This window comes from Pseudophryne corroboree, chromosome 3 (assembly GCF_028390025.1).
Source record: "Pseudophryne corroboree isolate aPseCor3 chromosome 3, aPseCor3.hap2, whole genome shotgun sequence".
In the NCBI taxonomy this organism is placed as follows: Eukaryota; Metazoa; Chordata; class Amphibia; order Anura; family Myobatrachidae; genus Pseudophryne; species Pseudophryne corroboree.
The window spans coordinates 657,526,615-657,549,565 of record NC_086446.1 but is presented as its reverse complement, the minus strand read 5'-3'; the positions used below and the strand labels follow the sequence as shown (position 1 = coordinate 657,549,565).

The window sequence follows — 22,951 nt, the reverse complement described above, 5'->3', positions numbered from 1 at the left end:
TATGGCATTTTATGTTACGTGAACTTGGTATTGGGTGCATACTGAGAGTCAGCTATTTTAAGTTGTTTTCTTTTGGAATCTAGATACTGTGTCAAAATATAAGATGAATATTAGGTATATATTTTCCTTCCCATTCCCCTCTTTCCTCACCTCCTTCCTTTGTCTATGTCTTGTGTCCTTTTTAATTTTTCTTTTTATCATTATACTGTTATCCCTGTATCGCCTTAATCTATTATGTCTCATTACCTCATAGTGAGATTATGTGGATAGATAATAACAACTATGATATGATATTTGGGATTATGCTTTTATTGTCTTATTGTATACTATTTTCGTTTTCCTTTCTGTATGTGGAAAATCCTTAATAAAAACATTTAAAAAAAAAAAAAAAAAAAAAAAATAATACAAAGGAGCTTTAATATCACATAAAAGCAAATTACAACATAAAACGTACTTCAGAATATTAATAAAAGCATAAAAACATAAACATAAAAGGTCTTTGTAAAAAGGTAAGGAAGTTCTGACTTAACTCTTTAAAAATAGGCAAGGGAGTCACCACAGGGAGCCCAACGCGTTTCGTCACAACTGACTTCCTTCCTTTGAAGAAGTCAGTTGTGACGAAACGCGTTGGACTCCCTGTGGTGACTCCCTTGCCTATTTTTAAAGAGTTAAGTCAGAACTTCCTTACCTTTTTACAAAGACATTTTATGTTTATGTTTTTATGCTTTTATTAATATTCTGAAGTACGTTTTATGTTGTAATTCGCTTTTATGTGATATTAAAGCTCCTTTGTATTATTACATATTTTTTGGCTTTAAAATCTATTTTTAACTATTGCATTTTAAACAGCACAAGTCGCCGGTACCCTTATTCCCCCCATTTCTATACATTTCCCAGCAGTACTGTATCAGGACTGCATTCTTAAGGGTTGGCAGACACCTTCTAGCGAGGTTACATGTGTTTTATCAGCAATTTAGTTTTATATATTTTATATATTTTACTGAGAACCCACCTCACAAGTGGCGCTGTGTCATTCCATTTTTTTCGCAATATATATATATATACACACACGCATGCATGCATACATACATGTACGGAAACCCCCCCATTAAAATCCTGCGTTTGCCACTGCGCCCCCTTTTTCCACTGTACCTTGCTCTCTGCCATTCCTGCTCTCCCGTCTGTAGGAATGGGCACCGCCCCTTTCCCCTTAGCCCGCCCTTTTCATCCCCTGTGCCTTGCTCTCTCCCCTCTGTAGGAATAGGCCCAGCCCCCTTTATCTCCTCAGCGAACCCCCTTCTTTCCCTGTACTTAGCTCTCTCTCCTCTGTGCTCTCTCCTGTCTGTAGGACTAGGCCCAGCCCCCTTCTTCCCCTCCACTCTTCTCTCTCCTTACACTCCAGTCTGCTGCTCTCACTCTACTCGGTCTGGAGCAACATTGGGGAGAGAACTCACGGTGAGCTCATTTAGAAAGAGTAACTGGGATGTTTTATTGTGAGTAGTGTAGTGCAGTGTGGTGATATAGTATGATGTAGTTATGTAGTTATGTAGTGCAGCATATGGGGGGGTTCTAGCGTAGTGATGTAGTGTGGCATATAGGGAGGGTGGTAGCGTAGTAATGTAGTGCAGCTTGTAGGGGTGATGTAGTGTAGTTATGTAGTGCGGTGTATAGGGATGAATCACCTTATTTAATGTTACCCCACCACATTAATATTTAATGATTCCCCACCCCTAGAATATTTCATTAGCCCCCATCACGTTTGAAAATGTATAATTTTTTATTTTTTTGAATAAGGTGTTAAATATTTTTCGTAAAAGTGTGTGTGGGAGGGGGGGGGGGCTGCCTATTTTGTCAGTCCCGGGCCCCACAATTTCTGGTGGCAGCCCTGGGCACCATCATGCTGCCAAGCACCATGGTCTTGTAGCTTTGTGGTGCATTATAATTGTGGTAATGGCGGTCACATGTGCAAAGTGTGTGGCAAGTGGTACTGCATACCCGAGCGTACCCGCATACTTGCACCACTGTTTCCCATATAGAGACAGGAAAGCACCATCACCCGCCCCCCAAAGATAGACGGTATAGCACCATCATTCCACCCCCTCCCCCATAGACAGGACAGCACCATGAACGCCCCCTACCCCCACATAGACAGACATAAGTGTATTAGACATAAGTCCTCGGCATATGTCTCACCTGGCTCTGCTCCATGGTGGTACGGAGTGACAGTCAGTGCCTAGCCGCTGGCAGGAACAGTGAAGCTATAAGCAGCGCTGCTACAATGTCGCTACACCTAGCGCCTCTATCCTCTCACAGCACAAAAGAGGAGCTGCTCCTCCTACGTGCCAGCCTGAGCGGCCAGCCTTGCGGGGAGTGACTGTGTCACACTTCGAACCGAGGCTGAGCTGTTACAAAAATGTAAAAAAAATCAGCTCCGCCATGATAGATCAGCGGCAAGGGGAGTTTCTAGGTACTCGGAAAACCCCCCTGCATGCACTATGCTACTGTGTTCTGTATTCTATGCAGTCTCGTCCTTCCCAAAATGGCCGCCACCTGATAGAGGACAGTATTGATGGATACTAGAGTTGGCGGTGCCCGTTTTGGGAGGGACAGTTAGACGAAGCCCAGAGAGAGGAGGCAGCAGGCAATGACACAGAAGTGCCGGGAGTGTGGCGAGGCAGGGGCAGCAGCAGAAGGAATGCGTGGGAGCAGGAGCCACAGCAGAGGGAGCACACGGAGCAGGTCATGCTAGCAGCAGCAGCAGCATGAAACAACCCCTAAAAACGAGCAGGACATTTTAAGGGCATTGTGATTATTGCTAAGTGAGGCATGGTGCAAGGGTCATTACTGTGTGGGGCATACTTTGGTGCAAGGGGCATTACTGTGTGAGGTTTAATATGGGTTCTTTTTTTCTTTTTTTCCTGTGGTGGCCGAGGTCTGTTGGTGCGGGGTCAAAAACAGGAATGTAAAGTAGTATTTTCATGTGAGGCCACTCCCACTTTAGTAAAACCACACCCAGGTTTCCCAGAGGTCACGCCCCTTTTCACAAAATAGTACTTTTTATGCATTTTTTTTTTACCTGTTCGCACTGGGAGCCAAATTGGCTAGAAACAGCCCTGTCTGCCTAACAGACACTGTACCTTCTGCTGTGTACCTTTTGTGACCAGTATCCTAATAGGCTAAATCAATAACTATATTTTAATATAATACATTTTCTTCCTTATCTGTGGGAGTACTCAAATGCATTATGTCAAAATTAAGTTTTTGAAATATTGGCCCTCATTCCGAGTTGATCGCTCGCAAGGCGAATTTAGCAGAGTTGCTCACGCTAAGCCTACACCTACTGGGAGTGTATCTTAGCTTCTTAAAATTGCGACCGATGTATTCGCAATATTGCGATTACAAACTACTTAGCAGTTTCAGAGTAGCTTCAGACTTACTCGGCATCTGCGTTCAGTTCAGTGCTTGTCGTTCCTGGTTTGACGTCATAAACACACCCAGCGTTCGCCCAGACACTCCCCCGTTTCTCCGGCCACTCCTGCGTTTTTTCCGGAAACGGTAGCGTTTTTATCCACACGCCCATAAAACGGCCTGTTTCCGCCCAGTAACACCCATTTCCTGTCAATCACACTACGTTCGCCAGAGCGAAGAAAAAGCCGTGAGTAAAAATACTATCTTCATTGTAAAATTACTTGGCGCAGTCGCAGTGCGAATATTGCGCATGCGTACTAAGCGGAATTTCACTGCGATGCGAAGAAAATTACCGAACGAACGACTCGGAATGAGGGCCATTATGTTTTGTGATAAACGATGCATCTCATATTCTTTACTATTTTTTTTATATATTATCTTACCTTGAGACACTTGGGTCTTTAATTTGTCATATTCTTTACTATTTTTTTTATATATTATCTTACCTTGAGACACTTGGGTCTTTAATTTGGTTTATTTTTCATATGATTTATGAAGTCCTCAAACTGTTTGACAGGATCTCTGTCCAGGTAGTTTTGCAACTTATTCTCTGTCAATGTTCCATCTTTTATCATGTTTAGGATGTTGTCTATCGTCTTTTTCACTGCAGTAACAGCAATCGTGTCAATGTTGAGTTCACAGATCTTGGATTTCAGCTTTTTGGTAACATCGTGAATCTGATTTTTAAGGTTTTGTGACTGAAGGAATCCACATAAAGCATCATTAATTTTATCAACGATGGCAAGCATCTCATTCTGCTCTTGGGTTGGTGATTTGTTCTGATGTGAGGAGTTGGCTGGAAGACATTGTGCCATTGTGAGTAACATTATTTTGTATCATATTCTTGATTTAGATTAAAAATGCATGATATCAGAACTGTCTAAGTGTCTACTGGGTATATTACATTGCTGCTCATGAGTGTATTAGCCCACAAACAGTTCACAGTAACTTTTTCACTTTCAGGTTACATATATTTTTTAAGTATATTAGAAGTATAAAACAGAATTTATCAATCTTAATACTGTATGTCCTTCATTTTGCAGTAGATTCAAGGAACATTCTTGGGTTTGCTGGTATGTAATGTTACTTATTTTAATAGCACTATATGATTACATGTTTGCATCTGTCACCCTTAATACATTAAACAGGTAAGTTTTGCCAAGAGAGCCAAACACAACGAAAGAAATACCTTTTTCAGGACACTCCTGCAATGGAGCTCCAGTATGATGCGCGTTTCACCTGGTATTGGGCTTGATTACATGCAGCCTGTCTTGTCCTCATAACTCCATATCTGACCCGGAGTAAGCCACAACCAACACAAGGACCAGCAACCAAGGAAAATCTGCTCTTTTACATAGATACCTGACATCCAGGGCAGGACTGACCATCTGGCAGGTGTGGCAAATGCCAGAAGGGCAATGGGTTGTTGGTTCTATCCGGAAACATAGACAGCCGGGATAGACAGGCACAGTGCAGTCTTCTGTCTCTCTTTTTGTTCACCAACTGCAACCAGGCCACACCCTCTGTGTTGCATGCCCCCACAAGCCCCGTGGCACACCCACATAAGCAGTGGCCATACACCCCGCAACGTGCACTCGCTGCACTAAAATACCGAGGCTGATAAGCAGCCCTAGTCCATTACTGCTGACATCAACAGAGACCTGCAGTTCTAAGAACCCCACTCTATGTTTGGGTAACACCCCTCTTTCCACATTCTCTCACCCACCCTGCAACACAGAGGCGGAACTACCGGCAGTGCAAGCAGTGCGTTGCACTGGGGCCCGCCTCTGTCCAGGGGCCCAAGCATGTAATGAGTCAAACTGACTCATTACATGCCAGAGGCGGAACTACCGGCAGTGCAAGCAGTGCGTTGCACTGGGGCCCGCCTCTGTCCAGGGGCCCAAGCATGTAATGAGTCAAACTGACTCATTACATGCCGCTGTGCGCTGCAGGCAACCGCTGCCCGCAGCGCACAGCCGCCCGGAGAGGAGAGGAGCAGCGGCATGGACGGGGGAAGGAGGAGGAGGGAGGTAAAGGAGGGAGCCGCAGCAGCGCTTTGTTACTGGTGGAGGCGCTGCTGCTGCTGCCCCTCTGTTTCCCTATAGGCTGTCTTCCGAGAACAGCCTATAGGGAAGCAGAGGGGCAGCAGCAGCAGCGCCTCCACCAGTAACAAAGCGCTGCTGCGGCTCCCTTCTTCACCTCCGTCCTCCACCTCCTCTACTGCCCGGGAATCGTCTGACGCTGCTGCACCGAGGAGCCTGAGCCGCGGAGAGAGGGTAAGTATAATTCTTCTTTCTTTCTTTTTTTCTTTCTTTCTTTCTCTTTCTTTTTTCTTGGGCCTGCCTGCCGCTATGTGTAAAAATGGGGGACTGCCTGCCGCTATGTGTAAAAAGGGGAATCAGCCTGCCGCAATGTGTAAAAAGGGGGGACTGCCTGACGTAATGTGTAAAAAGGGGGAATCAGCCTGCCGCAATGTGTAAAAAGGGGGGACTGCCTGACGTAATGTGTAAAAAGGGGGAATCAGCCTGCCGCAATGTGTAAAAATGGGGGACTGCCTGCCGCTGTGTGTAAAAAGGGGTAATCTGCCTGCCGCTATGTGTAAAAAGGGGTAATCTGCCTGCCGCAATGTGTAAAAATGGGGAATCTGCCTGCCGTAATGTGTAAAAATGGGGACGCTGTCTGCCGTAATGTGTAACAAGGGCACGCTGTCTGCCGTAATGTGTAAAAAGGGGACGCTGTCTGCCGTTATGTGTAAAAAGGGGATGCTGTCTGCCGTAATGTGTAACAAGGGCACGCTGTCTGCCGTTATGTGTAAAAAGTGTACGCTGTCTGCCGCTATGTGTAACAAGGGCACGCGGTCTGCCGTTATGTGTAAAAAGGGCACGCTGTCTGCCGTTATGTGTAAAAAGGGCACGCTGTCTGCCGTAATGTGTAACAAGGGCACTGTGTCTGCCGTAATGTGTAAAAAGGGCACGCTGTCTGCCGTTATGTGTAAAAAGGGGATGCTGTCTGCCGTAATGTGTAACAAGGGCACGCTGTCTGCCGTTATGTGTAAAAAGTGTACGCTGTCTGCCGCTATGTGTAACAAGGGCACGCGGTCTGCCGTTATGTGTAAAAAGGGCACGCTGTCTGCCGTTATGTGTAAAAAGGGCACGCTGTCTGCCGTTATGTGTAAAAAGTGCACGCTGTCTGCCGTTATGTGTAAAAAGGGCACGCTGTCTGCCGTTATGTGTAAAAAGTGCACGCTGTCTGCCGTTATGTGTAAAAAGTGCACGCTGTCTGCTGTAATGTGTAAAAAGAGGAATCTGTCCGCTGTAAGGTGTAAAAGGGTCTCTACCTGGTGTAGTGGTGCTACTGTGCGGCGTAATTTGAATAATGGAGACTACTGTGTACCGTTTTATGAATTGGTATTATTTTGTGGCCACACCCCTTCCCCACGAAGCCATGCCACTATGTATTTTTGCGCGCACCTACGGCGCGCACTGCCCCTGTTTTGCATGCTGGGGTGGGGCTCCGATGCCGTTTCTTGCACACAGTGCTAAAATGTCTAGTTACGGCACTGTTGCTAGGTATCCATTTCTCTGGCCCTGAGCAGGTCCCCCTCACCAGATCCTCTCCAGGGGTGAGGGGGTGGACTTGGATGGGATGTGTGTGGGGGGGGATGTGGGGGGGGGGGGGGCAAAGCATTTTGTCACACCAGGGCCCACCGCTCGCTAGTTCCGCCACTGCTGCAACATGTTTTGATATTAGAGTTAAAGAATGGTGCCAGCCCTAATAGCAGAAAAGCATCCTTTCATCTGTCATGTCTGATCATCCACCTGCTCCTCTATTTAGAGATCACTGGTTCCCACATAGATAGAATGTCATCTGGAGCACTGGGTTCAGATCTACTGTAATGAAACATTATCAATATTTTCTATTCACAGTGAATATTTTTACCACAATTGGCAAGGAAGGAAAGTGGATTATGTAAGGTTAATGCATGGGCAGAGATGTAATAAAGCCAGAGTTTGGTGACTGAACTTTTTTTTAAAGGGGCAAACATGTACATGGCTAAAGCCTTATATTTATATTTCCAGTTATTCTTGTTGGAAATAATGATGAGGAATTGTTCTGTGCTCAGCAGACATTGGTATCAGAATTATTCTATATAATAAAAGGCTAACACTGCTCCTCACACTGTGATGTGCACTCCGGTGGCCACTAGATGGCGCCTTACAGAGCAATTCAAGAGCTGCTCCATTCGGCTGTGCACAGCTGCCGGCACTGACATTACTGTTATGTTGGTCTGTCATTTTGACAGGCTGGTACGTAGTCTTTAAATAAAACTAATTTATTTCTGAACTGGAAAGGGAAATAAAAAAAAATGACATTACATTACATGTTATATGCATTTTAGTAGGGGGACCGCCACTACCCGGTGAGGAGACAGCCAGCCAATAGATCTGGCAGGTGCTGAGACCGGAGCATGTGAAGACGCCACAGTGCGATTGCACATGTGCAGACCCCCAGCTTCTATGGACTAGCGTAATATATGTATTAGAGATGTACCTCATTGCACCTCTTTCACTTCTTTGCATGATGTGCTGTTTGGGGACTATTTTTTAAATCTGCCATCCTGTCTGCCACTGCAGTGCCACTCCTAGATGGGCCAGGTGTTTGTGCTGCACATTTGTGTCGCCGGGATCCCGTCAGTCGGCATACTGAAGACCACCCCTCCCAAGAAAGGTGAGAAGCAGCCTTTTATTATATAGGATGTATAAAACAGTAAATGTTGCAGGAAGATGTGTAAGCGCTATTGCATTTTATATTTTTCAAAAGTGTTCACCATTAGTATGTGCACCAGCTTACCTGGTCTGGTGTTGTGCCCTCTGGGTCTGTCATTCTCCCTTCTGCCTCTATTCTCCTTCCCTCTGGAGCCATTATTCTATCTAATTCATATGTGTACCAATGGCACTGTACACGAGCCAAGGTACCTGTGCAATGTCGCTCGCAGTGAGGATTGGAATGCAAGGGACCATTTGTGGGAGATAACAGGGTATGGATGCAACCAGCAGCCAGTCTGCGTAACCATAGACTCACTGCAGAGCTGGATTAAGACTTTGGGGCGCCCGAGATACTTAAATCAGGGGGCCCTAAGCTCTAAAATGAAAATTATATATATATATATATATATATATGTAAAAAAATGAAGTGCAATAGAGCGCCTACTGGTGTTTAACAGGATTCTGGATTTATAGGATTTCTATATAGCCAGTTCACCATGTGAAAAGTGCAAGGTGTAAGTTAAGAAGGATTGACTTAGCTTCCTTGGGAACAGCTTCAGTCTGATGACACTTTTAGGACATGTAAAACAGAAATAAAAACCAACATAGTGTATACTGTTTGATTATATACAGTGTTCAACACTTTAGGGACCTTGCTAGTCCCAATATGGATAAATAAGCTGGATGATAGGTACTATTTCCAGTACACAAAGGCTGGATGAATTTATAAAAACAAACAATTTAATATAACAAATCCTGAAGTAAATGTAGGTAGCACACGTACAAGAATAAAATTGTATATACAGCTTATCTGTCCACAAACGGAATCACCAGGTGAGCAACAGCCCGATCCTATTGGTGGATATTAAAAATGTCCCGAAGCAAATGCAGGTAACATACGTACAAGATATAAAAATTAATACAGCTTATCTGTCCACTCAGAGAAGTCACGGGTGAGTCATAAGTCCCGGTCCCGACGCGTTTCGTCCTGTCCTATGCCACACGTATGTTACCTGCATTTGCTTCGGGACATTTTTAATATCCACCAATAGGATCGGGCTGTTGCTCACCTGGTGATTCCGTTTGTGGACAGATAAGCTGTATATACAATTTTATTCTTGTACGTGTGCTACCTACATTTACTTCAGGATTTGTTATATTAAATTGTTTGTTTTTATAAATTCGTCCAGCCTTTGTGTACTGGAAATAGTACCTATCATCCAGCTTATTTATCCATATTGGGACTAGCAAGGTCCCTAAAGTGTTGAACACTGTATATAATCAAACAGTATACACTATGTTGGTTTTTATTTCTGTTTTACATGTCCTAAAAGTGTCATCAGACTGAAGCTGTTCCCAAGGAAGCTAAGTCAATCCTTCTTAACTTACACCTTGCACTTTTCACAAGGTGAACTGGCTATATAGAAATCCTATAAATCCAGAATCCTGTTAAACACCAGTAGGCGCTCTATTGCACTTCATTTTTTTACATTTTATCCATATACTGGGCACGAGCTGCCACCCATTGATCCATGGGGGGTGTCAAAACATTTTTTATTTGATCACATTCACTATATTTCACTTCGTGTGTCTAAATTCAGGACTAGCCTAGGCGCTGTTCTTCATTTTTTTATATATATATATATATATATATATATATATATATAAAAAATACCCTAACAGTGGCACTCAGGATAATTACAAATGACACACTATAACAGCTTTGTTAGGCAACATTTTCAGTGCCTGTCACCGCTATTATCAAGCCATTCAAGTGGCTTGATAAAAGCGCTGACAGGCGCTGAAACTTTGCCTAACAAAGCTGTTATATCGTGTCATTTGTAACAATCCTGAGTGCCGCCGATGGAGTATTGTATTACATGCAGCATTGCCGGCTGACTTGTGGAGGGCACCGGGAGCTGCAATTACTAAGATCCCATTGAGTGCCGGAGCTGGGAGTCTATATATATACAGGTATATATATATATATATATATATATACAGGGGGTTCCTGCACTCTCACAATATTAGAGTCAACTGCTGGGGTGTCTATCAGAGTCCAGTCACAAAAGAGGCTGGGCCCATAGTACAATACAGGAAATCCCACTATCGTGGGAAAAGATAGCACTCTCCAGACTAAATATCCAATAAAGTAAAAGGTAAATTTAATGCAAAGGTAATCTCACAGTTCATATGAAGTATCAAGCGATCTCCATCGATATCCATCGTTTCGGTCCCTGGCCGGGCCTTTTTCAAGGAATGTACAAACAGTCAACAGTGGCAACGATACAGCATAAATTCAGCCTTGCAGGAGAACTGGAGACACAGATGTTGCCTCACCGGCCCCTGCTAAATACCATTCAAATTGGCGCTAGCCACGCCCCCAACATGGCCGCCGGCCGTGTGGAACGCACGGCTGGAACGCATGCTCATCACCTCCGCCGGAGGTGGGCTGCATCCAGCCGGCAGTAGCAGCAGTGTGTTATAATTGCGGTCACTGTCAGTGAGTGAACCGCATATGGAGTGCATCGCGTCACTTCCGGTGACGCAATATCTCCATGACAACGGCTCCAAATCCCGGAAGCGGTCAGAGTCCGTGTCTGGACCGCACTTGGAACGCATCGCGTCACTTCCGGTGACGCGATGTGTATGGCAACGGTTGTCAAAACAATGAGCAGTGGTTTAAAACTGCTCGCGGCGTTTGTCAAATTAGATAATGGACCATAGTGATATGTGGGGACATGGGGCACATAGTGTCAGCATTGGTAATTAGGTTAATACTGCCTGTATTACAGGTCCTGGACAGAAAATCGTCGTTACAATACTGTAACTAATTATGGTATAGCAGAGGCCGGTGAGTTCACTCGGGAGGGGATAAATACTATGACACAGTTAGAGGTACAAAAAGAAGAAATGTGACAGTCAATAAGATAAATATAGTAACACCATAGGAACAGGAATCACAGTGAATCAAAACAGTGGGATAGTTTCTGATAACCAGGCAAACATGTTGCATGTACATAATACATGCTACTGTGCCCGGACATACGATTGTGCAATATTGAAGCTATACAGGAATTGGCTGTCTAAGGTCTTCTTGTTATGAGCCACGGCTGTGGCTCATTCCTGTTTTGCATGTCAGTTAGGTATTTTATGTTATTCTTCTGTTCATGTTCCCCGTGGGTGTCATGGGGTGCTCGGAACTCACCCTTAAGGAGGGGATACTGTTATGAACCACAGGTAGTGGTTCATTCCTATTTTATGTTTATAAGTTGTTTCGCAGGCCAGGATTTCCCGTTGCTCTGTTTAAGAGTACTCTTGGTTGCTGCCGCTGGTGAGTCTGTGTAATTGCAGCTTGTTCCCATGTGTTCAGCCTCACCTGGCTGCTAATTGCATCTTGTCAGTTTGGAGTCATGCAACAGGGCAGCTGCGTGAGATTATTAATTAGGCCTCTCTGTTATATGCTGGCTCAGTGCTATTCACAGACGCTGGTGATATTTCTAGGTTTCCAGTCTGCTGGAGTTCTGAGCTTGGTTCCTGCTAGTTCCTGAGCTCCTGTGTAGCAGTGTCAGTAGAGCTGCTTCCTGTGTCGATTCCTGTGTCAGTCCCTGTGTCGATTCCTGTGTCTGATCCCGTGTCCTGCCGTGAGGCGTTCCTGTCCTGAGGTCCAGTGGCTTTGCCTGTGCCTGGTCAAGTTTCTGGCTTCTTGGTGTCCACCGGTCTGTCGTTTGGGATTCTGCCTGTCATCCAGTTCTGAGAGTCTGTGTCAGCAGCATTGGGAGTTCCTGTCCGTTTGCCAGTATTCGTACCGGTTCCGTGAGTAGCGGCTCTGCCGCGTCCGTCGGCCTAGGCCGCTGTATTCCGTTATTATTTCTGTCACTGGTGTTTTGCAGAGGGTTCTGCTTATGCTGTCACCGCCGGTACACAAAAGTATTGTGTCGGCGTGTGGTCAGCATTTCCTTTGTTGTTCTTTTCCTTTGGCGGCAAGCCGCACATACATTTAGTTTTAGACTAGTTAGTAGCCCCTGGCTTTGGTTGTTTCAGTAAGAGGGCCCCTTGTTATCACCCTGTCTCGGTACACTCTTTGTCTCTCATTAAGACCTGAGGGGGCATCGAAGTTGGGCAGACGTAATCCGCCCTTCAAACGCGGCTGCCATGGGCTCAAGCAACCATAGTCTCGCAAGAGTGTACTGACAGCACGGGCGAGACAACAGAGATAGGGCGCCAGGGGCTATTCCCTTTCCATTCCCCTTTCCCAGCGTTACGTCCTGGTGCTCTGGACTCACTTCATAACATCTCCCTTGTTCTGAGCACCAGGAACCTAACATTATCACCAGCCATACCACAAAAAAGAAATAAAACTTTTTTTCTTTTTTGGTCCAGTCCAGTGTCTAGTCTAGAATCCAGTCCTGTCTAGAATTCAGTGTGCAGAATCCAATCCGGTGTTTAGAATCCAGTCTTGTCTAGAATTCAGTGTGCAGAATCCAATCCGGTGTTTAGAATCCAGTCTTGTCTAGAATTCAGTGTGCAGAATCCAATCCGGTGTTTAGAATCCAGTCCTGTCTAGAATTCAGTGTGAAGAATCCAGTCCGGTGTTTAGAATCCAGTCCGGTGTTTAGAATCCAGTACGGTGTTTAAAAAAAAAAAAAAAAAAACCCAGTTTTGTTTAGCAAAAATTTAGTCCTGCCTTGTCTAGTCCTGCCTTGTCTAGCCCTGCCTTGTCTAGTCTTGCCTTGTCTAGTCTTGCCTTGTCTTGTCTTGTCTAGTTTTAAATCCTCCTATGTCTACTATGCAAACCCTGCAGGCATCTCTCTCAGCCCTGAACTCTGCTTTCAGTGCTTTGAGACCAGAGCGACTAGAAGTTTTGCAGCAATCCTTAAAGCAACTGCAAAACCTTCTGACTAAAATCTTGCTCATCTTGCCAGAAGTCGTTGAGAGTACATCTATCTCTAAAGAGACTCTTGTTCACAGTATGGTGACAAGAGAATCCTCTGGTTTAATTGAAGAGAAAAGGTTTAAAAGTTTTCTGCGGCCCAGCCTCTCAGAAGAGGAGCGTCTGCGTCGCAGAAACTTAAACTTATGCCTATATTGTGGGGGTTTAGGCCACTATCTGCAGACCTGTGAGTTGCGCAAGCCAAAGTGTGGTGACGAGTCTTGCCCTCTGGCCAAGTTGAGTCAGGATACAAGACCTACTCCTGTCTCTACGGTGGCAGAGGTACTTGTCACACAACCCACACTAAAAAGCTCTCTGTCCTATAATTGGGGTCCTTGGGCAAGGGAGCCCCATTATAGATTCAGGAATCAAAAGAGAATGTTTCTCTCCACTCTTGGGGTTCCTGTTGAAGCAGCGTTGCAAGCACCTGGAGTGCTGCCCGATGCCCAGGTTCCTGGAGTGGTGCCCGATGCCCAGGTTCCTGTAGTGGTGCCCGTTGCCCAGGGTCCTGGAGTGGTGCCCATTGCCCAGGGTCCTGGAGTGGTGACCATTGCCCAGGGTCCTGGAGTGGTGCCCGTTGCCCAGGGTCCTGGAGTGGTGCCCGTTGCCCAGGGTCCTGCAGTGGTGCCCGATGCTCAGGATCTTGGTGCGGCACCCAATGCCCAGAGTGCTGGAGCGGTGCCCGATGCCCAGAGTGCTGGAGCGGTGCCCAATGCCCAGAGTACTTGAGCGGTGCCCGATGCCCAGAGTGCTGGAACAGTACCCGATGCCCAGAGCGCAACCCCAGAAAGGGTATCTAAAACCATAGTTCTAGAAGGGAACTCGAGAAGCAAAACCCCAGAAGGGATATTTGAAGTAATATCCCCAAGTGGGGTCTCGAGAGACGCAGCCTCTAAGAAGGGTCTAGAGGTCGCTTACCCAGGAAAGAACTTAAGAGGCGTAGCATTAGTGGAGGTGCTGAAGGTTATAGCTTCAGCAAAAGTCCCAGAAGTCATAGTCCCGGGAGAAGTTTCGATAATTAATTATCGACTCAGAGAGGAAGGCCGATGGCTCGGTCCCAGTGGGGGAGGGCCGACGGCTCGGTCCCAGTAAAAGAATCCGAGCTGACCCCAGCGGAGTTCCTGGAGGCCACTGCCCCAGCGGGGTTCCCGGAGGCCACTGCCCCAGCGGGGTTCCCGGAGGCCACTGCCCCAGTGGGGTTCCCGGAGGCCACTGCCCCAGAGGGGGTTCAGAAAGTCACTGCCCCGGGTGGGGTTCAGAAAGTCACTGCCCCGGGTGGGGTTCAGAGAGTCTCAGCCTCGAGTAAGGTCAGTAGTGACCAGGTCCTAGCAAAGCACTCCAGTCAGTCAGATGGGAAGGAAACAGATCCTGACTCTGATATCTCAACATCCATAATCTTTGATGGGGACTTAGCCCAATTTCTCTGACGTCCTAGTGGATGCTGGGGACTCCGTAAGGACCATGGGGAATAGACGGCTCCGCAGGAGACTGGGCACATCTAAAGAAAGATTTAGGACTATCTGGTGTGCACTGGCTCCTCCCCCTATGACCCTCCTCCAAGCCTCAGTTAGATTTCTGTGCCCGGCTGAGCTGGATGCACACTAGGGGCTCTCCTGAGCTCCTAGGAAGAAAGTGTTTGTTAGGTTTTTTATTTTCAGTGAGACCTGCTGGCAACAGGCTCACTGCATCGAGGGACTAAGGGGAGAAGAAGCGAACCTACCTAAGTGGTGGTAGCTTGGGCTTCTTAGGCTACTGGACACCGTTAGCTCCAGAGGGATCGAACACAGGACCCGACCTCGTCATCCGTTCCCGGAGCCGCGCCGCCGTCCCCCTTACAGAGCCAGAAGCAAGAAGGTGGTCCGGAAAATCGGCGGCTGAAGACTTCTGTCTTCTCCAAGGTAGCGCACAGCACTGCAGCTGTGCGCCATTGCTCCTCATGCACACCTCACACTCCGGTCACTGATGGGTGCAGGGCGCTGGGGGGGGCGCCCTGAGCAGCAATACTGACACCTTGGCTGGCAAACTGGCACCATATATAGCCCCAGAGGCTATATAGGTGCTTTTTAACCCCTGCCAGAATCCTTAAAAATGCGGTAGAAAGTCCGCGAAAAAGGGGCGGAGCTATCTCCTTCAGCACACTGGCGCCATTTTTCCCTCACAGCTCCGTTGGAGGGAAGCTCCCTGGCTCTCCCCTGCAGTCAATACACTACAGTAAGGGTTAAAAAGAGAGGGGGGGCACAATTTAGGCGCAGTATACAATATATATAGGCAGCTATAAGGGAAAACACTCTTTATATGTGATATCCCTGTGATATATAGCGCCCTGGTGTGTGCTGGCATACTCTCCCTCTGTCTCCCCAAAGGGCTTTGTGGGGTCCTGTCCTCTGTCAGAGCATTCCCTGTGTGTATGCTGTGTGTCGGTACGGCTGTGTCGACATGTATGAGGAGGATAATGATGTGGAGGCGGAGCGAATGCCTGTAAATGTGATGTCACCCCCTGCGGGATCGACACCGGTGTGGTTGGACTTATGGAAGGATTACGTGAAAGTGTCAACTCCTTACACAAAAGGTCGACGACACAGAACAGCCGGCTACTCAGCTTGTGCCTGTTCCAGCGTCTCAAATGTCATGGGGGGCTCTAAAAACGCCCGCTACCTCAGATGGCAGAAACAGATGTCGACACGGATACCGACTCCAGTGTCGACGACGATGAGACTAGTGTACCCTCCAAATAGGTCCACCCGTTACATGATTGAGGCAATGAAAAATGTATTACACATTTATGATAATACCCCAGGTACCACATGAAAGGGTATTATGTTTGGTGACAGAAAACTACCAGTAGTTTTTCCTGCATCTGAGAAATTAAATGAGGTGTGTGAGGAAGCGTGGTCTTCCCCCGGTAAGAAATTGATAATTTCTAAACGGTTATTGGCAGCGTACCCTTTCCCGCCAGAGGATAGGTCACGTTGGGAAACACCCCATAGGGTAGATACAACGCTTACACGCTTATCAGAAAAGGTGGCACTACCGTCTCCGGATACGGCCGCCCTGAAGGAACCTGCTGATAAAAAGCAGGGGGTTACCCTGAAAGATATAGTCACACACTCGGGCATTATATTGCGACCAGCCATTGCTTCGGCATGGATGTGCAGTGCTCCCGCTGCGTGGTCAGATTCCCTGTCGGAAAATAACTATGGATAGGGACAATATTTTGCTGACAATAGAGCATATAAAAGACGTGGTCTTATACATGCGTGATGCACAGAGGGATATTTGCCGGCTGGCATCAAAAATAAGCGCTAGGTCCATTGCCGCCAGACGGGGGTTATGGACTCGGCAATGGTCAGGCGATGCCGACTCGAATCGGCACATGGAAGTTTTGCCCTATAAGGGGGTAAAACTGTTTGGGGATGGTCTTTCAGACCTCGTTTCCACAGCTACTGCTGGGAAATCGACTTTTTTGCCACAGGCTACCCCACAACAAAGGAAAGCACCGTATCATCAAGTACAGTCCTTTCGGCCCCAGAAAAGCAAGAGGGCTAGAGGCTCATCCTTTCTGCCGAGAGGCAAAGGTAGAGGAAAAAGCTGCAGCGCACAGCTAGTTCCCAAGAGCAGAAGTCCTCCCTGCGTCCGGTAAGTCCACAGCATGACGCTGGGGCTGCTCAGGCGGACCCGGGTACGGTGGGGGCCCGTCTCAGAAATTTCAGCGCCCAGTGGGCTCTCTCACATGGATCCCTGGGTCCTTCAAGTAGTATCTCAGGGGTACAGGCTGGAGTTCGAGACGTTCTTCCCCCCGCCGTTTCCTAAAATCTGCCTTACCGGCACCTCCCTCTGCCAGGGAGGCGGTGTTGGTGGCTATTCAACACTGTAATCACAACAAGTGATTGTCAAGGTGCCCCTCCTTCAGCAAGGAAGGGGTTACTATTCCACAATGGTTGTGGTACCGAAACAGAACGGTTCGGTGAGACCCATCTTAAAATTAAAATACTTGAACTTTTATATCAGAAGATTCAAGTTCGAGATGGAATCGCTCAGGGCGGTTATTACGAGCCTGGACGAGGGGGATTACAGGGTCTCCCTGGACATCAAGGATGCGTACCTGCATGTCCCCATTTACCCTCCTCACCAGGGGTACCTCAGATGTGTGGTACAGGACTGTCACTATCAGTTCCAGACGCTGCCGTTGGAGTTGTCCACGGCACCGAAGGTCTTTACCAAGGTAACGGCCGAAATGATGATACTCCTTCGCAAGAAGGAAGTTTTTATTATCCCGTACTTGGACGATCTCCTGATAAAGGCGAGGTCCAAAGAACAGTTGGTAGTAGGGGTAGCACTCTCTCGGGAAGTGCTACAACAGCACGACTGGATTCTCAATATTCCAAAGTCACAGCTGGTCCCGACGACACGTCTTCTGTTCCGGAATGATTCTGGACACAGACCAGAAAAGAGTGTTTCTTCCAGTGGAAGCACACGAGTCCTGGAAAAAATGGTAGCTTCGTACGAAGCATAATTCCATTCGGAAGGTTCCACGCAAGGACGTTCCAGTGGGACCTGTGGGACAAATGGTCCGGGTCCCATCTACAGATACAACAGCGGATAACCCTGTCGGCAAGAAACAGGGTGTCGCTGCTGTGGTGGCTGCAGAGGGCTCATCTACTAGAGGGCCGCAGATTCGGAATACAGGACTGGTGACCACGGAGGCCAGCCTTCGGGGCTGGGGTGCAGTCACACAGGGAAGAAATTTCCAAGGAGATTTCGCTTCACATAATTATTCTGGAGCTAAGGGCCATTTACAATGCCCTAAGCCAAGCAAGGCCCCAGCTTCAGAACCAGCCGGTACTGATCCATTCAGACAACATCACGGCGGTCGCCCATGTAAACAGACAGGGCGGCACAAGAAGCAGGATGGCGATGGCAGAAGCCACAAGGATTCTCCGATGGGCGACCTACACCCGGGAGAATGGGGACTTCTTCCAGAAGTTTTCCAAATGCGGGTAAACCGTTGGGAATGACCACGGGTGGACATGATGGCGTCCCGCCTCAACAAAAAGTTGAAAAGATATTGCGCCTGGTCAAGGGACCCTCAGGCGATCGCTGTGGACGCTCTAGTGACACCGTGGGTGTACCAGTCGGTTTATGTGTTTCCTCCTCTACCTCTCATACCCAGGGTGCTGAGAATAATAAGAATGCGAGGAGTGAAAACCATACTCATGGTTCCGGATTGGCCAAGAAGAGCTTGGTACCCGGAACTTCAAGAGATGCTGGCAGAGGACCCTTGGCCTCTGCCGCTCAGACAAGACCTGCTGCAGCAGGGACCCTGTCTGTTCCAAAACTTACCGCGGCTGCGTTTGACGGCATGGCGGTTGAACACCGGATCCTAAAGGAAAAGGGTATTCTGGAGGAAGTCATCCCTACCCTGATCAAAGCCAGGAAGGATGTCACCGCAAGACATTATTACCACATTTGGCGGAAATATGTTGCTTGGTGTGAGGCCATGAAGGCCCCGAAGGAGGAATTTCAACTGGGTCGATTCCTACACTTCCTGCAAGCAGGGGTGACGATGGGCCTCAAATTGGGGTCCATCAAGGTCCAGATTTCGGCTCTGTCGATTTTCTTCCAGAAAGAACTGGCTTCACTGCCTGAAGTTCAGACTTTTGTCAAAGGAGTTCTGCATATTCAGCCTCCTTTTGTGCCCCCAGTGGCACCTTGGGATCTCAATGTGGTTTTGGCATTCCTGAAATCACATTGGTTCGAACCACTTCAGACTGTGGAATTAAAATATCTCACGTGGAAAGTGGTCATACTGTTGGCCCTGGCTTCGGCCAGGCGGGTTTCAGATTTGGCGGCTTTGTCTTGAAAAAGCCCTTATCTGATTTTCCAGATGGATAGGGCAGAATTGAGGACTCGTCCTCAGTTTCTCCCGAAGGTGGTCTCAGCTTTTCACTTGAACCAACCTATTGTGGTGCCTGCGGCTACTAGGGACTTGGAGGATTCCAAATTGCTGGACGTAGTCAGGGCCCTGAAAATTTATGTTTCCAGGACAGCTGGAGTCAGAAAAACTGACTCGCTGTTTATCCTGTATGCACCCAACAAGCTGGGTGCTCCTGCTTCTAAGCAGTCTATTGCGCGCTGGATTTGTAGCACTATTCAGCTGGCGCATTCTGCGGTAGGATTACCGCAGCCTAAATCAATAAAAGCCCATTCCACAAGGAAGGTGGGCTCATCTTGGGCGGCTGCCCGAGGGGTCTCGGCTTTACAACTTTGCCGAGCAGCTACTTGGTCAGGGGCAAACACGTTTGCTAAATTCTACAAATTTGATTCCCTGGCTGAGGAGGACCTGGAGTTCTCTCATTCGGTGCTGCAGAGTCATCCGCACTCTCTCGCCCGTTTGGGAGCTTTGGTATAATCCCCATGGTCCTTACGGAGTCCCCAGCATCCACTAGGATGTCAGAGAAAATAAGATTTTACTCACCGGTAAATCTATTTCTCGTAGTCCGTAGTGGATGCTGGGCGCCCATCCCAAGTGCGGATTGTCTGCAATACTTGTACATAGTTATTGTTACAAAAATCGGGTTTTGTTGTGAGCCATCTCTTCAGAGGCTCCAATTGTTATCATACTGTTAACCGGGGTTCCTATCACGTGTTATATGGTGTGATTGGTGTGGCTGGTATGAGTCTTACCCGGGATTCAAAATCCTTCCTTATTGTGTCAGCTCTTCCGGGCACAGTTCCTAACTGAGGCTTGGAGGAGGGTCATAGGGGGAGGAGCCAGTGCACACCAGATAGTCCTAAATCTTTCTTTAGATGTGCCCAGTCTCCTGCGGAGCCGTCTATTCCCCATGGTCCTTACGGAGTCCCCAGCATCCACTACGGACTACGAGAAATAGATTTACCGGTGAGTAAAATCTTATTTTCTGGCGCTTTACAAACACTATTACATTATTATGTTGTCTAGACCATTTCTGGGCATCACTTCAGAGAACCTTGTGCTTTATCTGATTTATTCTTTTAGAGGAGAGCCTTTTGAGTGGGCGATCAGCCTAATGAAAGCTGAAGATCCCATTCTTCAGGATCCCCCAGCATTCAGTGATGCAATTATTAAAAGATATGGTTCCAAAGAAATTGGTTCAGGTTCCTCTAAGTCACCCGTCTTGTCTGCTGAGAGTCCACCAAATACTGTAAACTCGGCACAAGAGTCCCAGCTCATTGTTTTGACTGCAGGATGTGCTTTTCTGACTTCTTCTTCTAATAATAGTACTTTGCCAGAAAGTTCAGCTCCCAAGGGTAAGAAACCTGTCTCTGATTTGAACGCAGCCTTGCTGGGTGGTACCATCAGTTCAGACAATGTTTGGGGAATTACCTTGGTCAGACCTAAAGAGCTTTGTAAAAAGAAGAAGAAGAAGAAAAAGAAATAATTTTTGACTCTTGCCTTGATAAAAAAAAAAAAAAAAAGATTTTTTTTCCTTATCTTGTGTCCAGTGGCCACCGTCAGGGGGAGGGCACTGTTACAAGCTGTGGTTGCAGCTTGTTTCTGTTTTCGTGTCTGTTAGACCAGTGTGTCAGGTTTTTTTTTTGTATCCCTTGTTTTGGATAGTCTGTATTTTGGGGTCCTTTGACCCCTCCTCAAGTGGGGGGTACTGTTATGAGCCACGGCTGTGGCTCATTCCTGTTTTGCATGTCAGTTAGGTATTTTATGTTATTCTTCTGTTCATGTTCCCCGTGGGTGTCATTGGGTGCTCAGAACTCACCCTTAAGGAGGGGATACTGTTATGAACCACAGGTAGTGGTTCATTCCTATTTTATGTTTATAAGTTGTTTCGCAGGCCAGGATTTCCCGTTGCTCTGTTTAAGAGTACTCTTGGTTGCTGCCGCTGGTGAGTCTGTGTAATTGCAGCTTGTTCCCATGTGTTCAGCCTCACCTGGCTGCTAATTGCATCTTGTCAGTTTGGAGTCATGCAACAGGGCAGCTGCATGAGATTATTAATTAGGCCTCTCTGTTATATGCTGGCTCAGTGCTATTCACAGACGCTGGTGATATTTCTAGGTTTCCAGTCTGCTTGAGTTCTGAGCTTGGTTCCTGCTAGTTCCTGAGCTCCTGTGTAGCAGTGTCAGTAGAGCTGCTTCCTGTGTCGATTCCTGTGTCAGTCCCTGTGTCGATTCCTGTGTCTGATCCCGTGTCCTGCCATGAGGCGTTCCTGTCCTGAGGTCCAGTGGCTTTGCCTGTGCCTGGTCAAGTTTCTGGCTTCTTGGTGTCCACCGGTCTGTCGTTTGGGATTCTGCCTGTCATCCAGTTCTGAGAGTCTGTGTCAGCAGCATTAGGAGTTCCTGTCCGTTTGCCAGTATTCGTACCGGTTCCGTGAGTAGCGGCTCTGCCGCGTCCGTCGGCCTAGGCCGCTGTATTCCGTTATTATTTCTGTCACTGGTGTTTTGCAGAGGGTTCTGCTTATGCTGTCACCGCCGGTACACAAAAGTATTGTGTCGGCGTGTGGTCAGCATTTCCTTTGTTGTTCTTTTCCTTTGGCGGCAAGCCGCACATACATTTAGTTTTAGGCTAGTTAGTAGCCCCTGGCTTTGGTTGTTTCAGTAAGAGGGCCCCTTGTTATCACCCTGTCTCGGTACACTCTTTGTCTCTCATTAAGAACTGAGGGGGCATCGAAGTTGGGCAGACGTAATCCGCCATTCAAACGCGGCTGCCATGGGCTCAAGCAACCATAGTCTCGCAAGAGTGTACTGACAGCACGGACGAGACAACGGAGATAGGGCGCCAGGGGCTATTCCCTTTCCATTCCCCTTTCCCAGCGTTACGTCCTGGTGCTCTGGACTCACTTCATAACATCTCCCTTGTTCTGAGCACCAGGAATCTACCATTATCACCAGCCATACCACCAAAAAGAAATAAAACTTTTTTTCTTTTTTGGCCCAGTCCAGTGTCTAGTCTAGAATCCAGTCCTGTCTAGAATTCAGTGTGCAGAATCCAATCCGGTGTTTAGAATCCAGTCTTGTCTAGAATTCAGTGTGCAGAATCCAATCCGGTGTTTAGAATCCAGTCTTGTCTAGAATTCAGTGTGCAGAATCCAATCCGGTGTTTAGAATCCAGTCCTGTCTAGAATTCAGTGTGCAGAATCCAGTCCAGTGTTTAGAATCCAGTCCGGTGTTTAGAATCCAGTCCGGTGTTTAAAAAAAAAAAAACAACCCAGTTTTGTTTAGCAAAAATTTAGTCCTGCCTTGTCTAGTCCTGCCTTGTCTAGTCCTGCCTTGTCTAGTCCTGCCTTGTCTAGTCCTGCCTTGTCTAGTCTTGCCTTGTCTTGTCTAGTTTTAAATCCTCCTATGTCTACTATGCAAGCCCTGCAGGCATCTCTCTCAGCCCTGAATTCTGCTTTCAGTGCTTTGAGACCAGAGTGACTAGAAGTTTTGCAGCAATCCTTAAAGCAACTGCAAAACCTTCTGACTAAAATCTTGCTCATCTTGCCAGAAGTCGTTGAGAGTACATCTATCTCTAAAGAGACTCTTGTTCACAGTATGGTGACAAGAGAATCCTCTGGTTTAATTGAAGAGAAAAGGTTTAAAAGTTTTCTGCGGCCCAGCCTCTCAGAAGAGGAGCGTCTGCGTCGCAGAAACTTAAACTTATGCCTATATTGTGGGGGTTTAGGCCACTATCTGCAGACCTGTGAGTTGCGCAAGCCAAAGTGTGGTGACGAGTCGAGCCCTCTGGCCAAGTTGAGTCAGGATACAAGACCTACTCCTGTCTCTACGGTGGCAGAGGTACTTGTCACACAACCCA

At 47.3% G+C, this 22,951-nt stretch overlaps 1 long non-coding RNA gene across 2 annotated transcripts in view; it reads left to right on the top strand.

Annotated features, from left to right (window-relative positions):
* The first annotated feature begins 2,615 nt into the window (after window positions 1-2,615).
* The window catches only part of LOC135056526 (uncharacterized), a 95,432-nt gene continuing 75,096 nt past the window's right edge, over window positions 2,616-22,951 (top strand). For both annotated transcript variants that reach the window (XR_010244004.1, XR_010244003.1), the window contains exons 1-4: window positions 2,616-2,819; window positions 4,158-4,284; window positions 4,512-4,541; window positions 8,103-8,196. This is a non-coding gene — a long non-coding RNA (uncharacterized LOC135056526). The remainder of the gene's footprint in view (window positions 2,820-4,157; window positions 4,285-4,511; window positions 4,542-8,102; window positions 8,197-22,951) is intronic.